The sequence below is a fragment of the Solanum stenotomum genome, unplaced genomic scaffold (assembly GCF_019186545.1).
Source record: "Solanum stenotomum isolate F172 unplaced genomic scaffold, ASM1918654v1 scaffold26693, whole genome shotgun sequence".
NCBI lineage: Eukaryota > Viridiplantae > Streptophyta > Magnoliopsida > Solanales > Solanaceae > Solanum > Solanum stenotomum.
In genome coordinates, this window is record NW_026029136.1 from 1 (window position 1) to 5,688 (window position 5,688).

At 32.7% G+C, this 5,688-nt stretch overlaps 1 pseudogene; it reads right to left on the minus strand.

Annotated features, from left to right (window-relative positions):
- Positions 1–467: 467 nt before the first annotated feature.
- Positions 468–2,709, minus strand: LOC125851517 (uncharacterized; annotated as a pseudogene).
- Between the last annotated feature and the right edge of the window lie 2,979 nt (positions 2,710–5,688).

Sequence of the window (5,688 nt, forward strand, 5' to 3'; positions counted from 1 at the left end):
CTTGACCACAGCGTCCACAACAGTTTATCTTTACTATTATCTTTTCATCTGCATTTTTTTTCTTCTTTTCCTTGGTCGTCCAGCCAATCTTTTATATCTAGGTGGCCACACAGTTTCATCTACAACATTGCTAGGAACCGACCAATCTTCCTTATCTGGCATTGGAACCATTGGAACCTCATATGTTTTTGCTAATGTATCAGGCTTGTAGTAATCAGAGCAATAAGGATGCATATCAGTGACATTCTTGTCCTTTAAAACAGCAATTGCATGTGCGCAAGGTATCTCATCTAGTTGAAATCTGCCACAAGTACATTCTTTCCTCTCAAGACAAACAATGTATCTTCTTCCAGCTTCATAAACCGAGAAAATAAATTCAGATGATGGAACAACCTGCAGACATTAAAAAGTAATTGATAAATTTATTTCAAGTAATGTTGATCAAAATAGCCGAATGATATACCAAATTAGATATAAAATATAAAATTATGTATCCTGATACATACCTTCATCTTCGAACATTTAGATGCGTTTATAATCAATATCTCCTCAAATTTTCTCCCCAATGTATCTTTTGTATAAGAGGCTATTTCTCTATTTTTGCAATGCCAAGAACCAAATAGAATGCTAACCTCTTCTAAGAATTCTAATATAGACAACTAACGCGCCTCAACAAGACAACCATTGATACATTCCGCTATGTTCGAAGTCATCATTCTACCTCTATTTACTGTTGAATGAACTCTCGGCCACTTCTCATACCCAGCATCCTCAAGGTACTCCTTAACCCTGTGGTCAACTTTATCCACCTTAGCCATTAATGTATCGAAATCCTCCTTTCTATATGCCTTGGCCATAGAGTAGAATAGATCACTTATAGTGTTTCTGCTCCTTTTGAAGTTTCCACAGACATTCTTCCAAAGATGTCATATGCATGCATAGTGAGGTACAGTTGGGAACATAATTCTTACACTCTTCATAATACTCTCATTTCTATCAGAAATAACACACATTTTTTCACGCTCGGCAAATGCATTTTTGAATTGTTCGAAGAACCATGTCCACAAACAGGCATTTTCAGTGTCTACAACCCTATATGCCAATGGCAATATGCAACCTAATTAAAGATCAACACGTATGATTTCATTTGATACATAACATTTACAATATAGATACATATTAAACAAGATCACAGTTACAAAAAATACATACCTGCCCCATCAAGTGTGCTTGCTGATAAAAATGTACCTTTGTAAGCTCTGCCAAGATGTGCACCATCGACAACAACTATCGGTCTGCAGTAATNCAATGGTCTTAAGGCTATGAACAGATACATTAATTCATCTTCCACTGACTTGTGCATCCTTATATAAGAATTTGGATACACATTATTCAACATGTATAGGTATCTCGGCAACTTCTTATATCCATCTGATGGTTTACCCCTTAGCATTTCTAGTGCACGTTCTTTAGCACGCCATGCTTGCTAGTAAGATATTTGAACCCCATAGAATTCTCTAATATCATCAATTATATCTTTTGGAGTATGAATTCGTTTATGATTGACCAATTTAGGAACAGTCACACCACTAACAAACCCAACTGTTGCTTAGACTTTGGTTAGTATCCTATCCCGCACTAGACATATATGTTCACTATTAAAGTATCTTACTTTGAAAACATCAGTGTTTTTCCTGCATGAAGCCTTTATAGTCCAACCACATTCAATCGAAAAGCACACCAACACATAGTTGTACAATGTTTTTCATCATATTAATACATATAGCAGTTACATTTTATATGACATTAATGTATCAACAATATTAACTACCATAACACATAATATCACCATACATTTAAATTTCTAATTTGTTTCATACATTACGCATAAATCAAAGTTACAAAATGTATCGGATACATTATAGATGCAACTCAATTGTGTGCACTTCTTGGATGTATCATCTAATCAACAAAAAAATTACAACAAATCAAAAGCACCATCACACAACTTCTAAGAATAATACTGTATCAAACACATTAGAAATTTAAATGTATCATCCAATGTAGATCTTAAAATTAAAAATATTAATTCAAAATTCAGATAAAAAAAACTCATACCTTTGTCTATCAGATCTTTTTACTTTGCAATTGAAGTTGTTCTTTATTTTATATTTGGCCATCACATCTATCAGTGTTGCTTTATCCTTATACAATTGACTTGTCTTCACATCTATACTGTTTGAATCAATTATGTAATTTGTAATTTGTAACTTCTAATTCTGGAATATAATATGAATCACAAATTCTTGATTCAACCACTGCAAGAGCTTTTGTATCCCTTGTTGTACCTTCGATACATGTAGTCTCTCCACATGTTCCATCAAAACTATGTATCTCACCGCCAATTTTATCCGTTGTATCAATACATAATGGATACATTGCAAAATCAGGCTCACTTTTTTTCACTTCTAAATATAGTCTAACACCCATGTCGTTCTTAATTTTCATCGGACATGAATTACCTTCTACGATGTATCGAATTTCAATAATTTTTCTAACCTCATCGATCTCTAACTCGGCTATAATGGCTGCCTTGAGATTCATAAATGAAATTGATTGTCCAACAACAATTCCATCACTTTTGTATCCTTCATAATTAACTTCGCTAGCCCAAATTCCTGAATGCCTCAACAAAATAGATATATTCATCTTGTATCAAGTTTCTTTTTGAAATTATGAATTTTTTAACATCAATGGCTTTTCAAAAATCGTCTTCAATGGAGAAGATGTATTTTTGAATTTTGAAATTGGTGATTCTGATCCCTATTAGGATATGGAATGATTATGATTAGGATCAGTTAGGCGTAAATCTAGGATATTAATATAACTAAAATAATTTGTACGTTTTTTTTTCCTTTTTTAGTGCAACAACAATTTGTTTTTGATGTATCGTTTATAATGTATCTTGGTGGAACCAATGTATCCGGCTGCATCCATTTACAAGGGATTTTTGTAATATAGATATTATTAGGGATATGATGTAATTTACATATTAGACTATGGGATTCCTTTAATTTTTACTTATATTAATAATTTAACTTCTTGTATAATACTCTTGCCCTAGACCCCCATTTTCTATTCTACCCCCATTCCTCTATGATTAATATTCAGTTAATTCGAACTTGAGCCCGAATGTTGAATCGACTTTTTTTATTCTTTCTCTTTCCTCCCTTATTCTAAAAAGGGAAAAAAGAGAAAAGAGGGGGAGAGGGATTCATCACCAATATTTGATTGGATCTCTAATTTTCTTCATTCCTTCTCATGACAATAACTAGAATGAAAAAAAGGGGAATGTCAACGCATCCGGGAAAAAATGATTAATCTCTATCAATAGACCTGCTAAAGCCCTGAACCATAGCGTACTTAGTACTGGTGCCACAGAGAGATATGTTTTTAGATCTCGCATTGAAAAACCTCCTTCTTTTGTATTATTTGTTGGAATAGATAATACATATATGATCAGATGCATATGTAGTTAAGGGCTGCTTAGAGTTGGACACAGAATTCCTAATTCAAATTGAATTGTACAATGATTCGGAAAATAAGATTTTCCTTTTCTTAAAACAGAAAAAAAATACATCCCCTTCTTTCTTACCGAGAATTTCCGAAAAAGACTAATTTATTGTTACGACAGGTTCTGTATTTATATATTTTGTATATAATTATATATAAGTATTTTCTACATAATCTATAAGAGAAGTCTTTTCCCTTTACTATTATACTAGATAATTTTTGCCCGTGCGCGCACGGGCCCAATTGTTACCTTATTATTAGGTGTTTTATTCATAGATTAGTCTTGTACTATTTATTAAGCTAGCTCATTATTAATACTTTCACAAGTTTTTGTCATTTAAAATTGCATCAGGTTGTTATAACAACTTTGAGTAATATCAACCATACTCCATGACTCAAGCGTGTTAAGAATAAATAATATAACGTAATTGATTTTGAAACGAACTCAATCATTATGATAAAATACTATCATAATGTTTTTCACACGCATTTTTATTTATTCCAAGGACTAATTCATAATTCTAACTGGTTAATTAGACGACTGTGTAGTCAAACATTTTGTATTTCCAATTTGTTGTATAATGAATGGAACTTTCTTACTTTCCAAATTTAGTGTAAGTTACACATGAATAACACAAACATATGTGGATTATTTTTGAAGAACTTGCAACTTCGCATATATTAATAATGTGTGTGTATGCACGACAGAGCAATCATCAATGTGTGTCGGTGTACTACGGGTAATGTATGTGTATGTATATTAACAATTTAAAATCATGTTATTATTAATCAATAAACAAGTTTCAACACTGACACAAGGTTGTATAAAATACAAAAATAGATAAATATTAGGTCCGTGCACGCACGGGCAACCACCATCTACAATCGAAGGAAGAGGTGTACAAATGAATGCAGGTCATGAAGTATATGTTTGAGTATTTCCTCTTCCATTAACAAATACATTGAATATTGAGTTGCAATATATTGAATTAAATTAGAAGGTTTCCAAATTATGCCCTATATATAGACAGATATAACTTGAGTATTTCATTTGTTGGCTGAGGAATTAAAAATGCTTAGAGCAAACCATGGGGAAACAATTGAACAGACTCTTGCTATTGTCATATCTAATAAGAGTACATAAGCCTCCAACTAATTTCCATGGCAGATGGCATTGGTGCTACAAACTGGAGGACATCTGAGTTTGAGCTATGATCCTAGTGTTTTTTCGCTTTTCGACTGTGAAGCTCAATAAAATTGGGTATATTTGGGAGAACAAGCTCCCTACAATGCAGATGTAATAAAGGGACCTTAGATAAGACACACATCTACTCTTGGTATGTTCTATTTGCGATGGACAAACCAACCATACTTGTAGTCACCCACAATTGGAGTTCCAAGGGCTTAAACACAATGAACTCGAAGCTGCAAAGTAATAGAAAACAAAATCATTTTTCCCTATTCCCTTCCCTTGCCAACAACTAACTACCAGAAATAAAAATATGGCCTTCACAGTTACAGTTGAGTTGGGCATTCAACACAAAATAGGCACACACAAAATCTCCAGTAGTAAAGCAGCATCTTCCGCATACCTACGTTATAAATTACAATAATAATATGCAATATTTAACGAAGATCAAGTAATCTATATGCACGCATATACTTCACATCAATTTATTTGACGAAAACACAAAATTTTAGAAGTATCTATTGAGAACAATAAGGAGGACCATCCGACCATGTATGGTCAATTCAAACTTGCAAGTAAGTAATCAGAGTACAAGACTTCCAAAACTCTGCATAACTAATGAGTTAAATTGACCATTATAGTACAATGCATAGAGAATTGTCTTTGGAGGGGTTAAAAGTAATAAATGACTCAGCATTTATTTCCTAGATATTTCCAGTGTGAAACACAAATATTAAAAATCTAACAGAGTGAGCTCAATTCACAAAGCAAATTGTGAAGTACTCAAATTACCTTTCATCGACAATGTTCTCTTTCAATCAATAACATCTATCTAATATACAAAATTTATGGCAATGTGTCAGTATATTGGACTCAGTAGGGAAGTTATAGGATCTGGAAAAAAAAATCATGATAATATTTTAAGA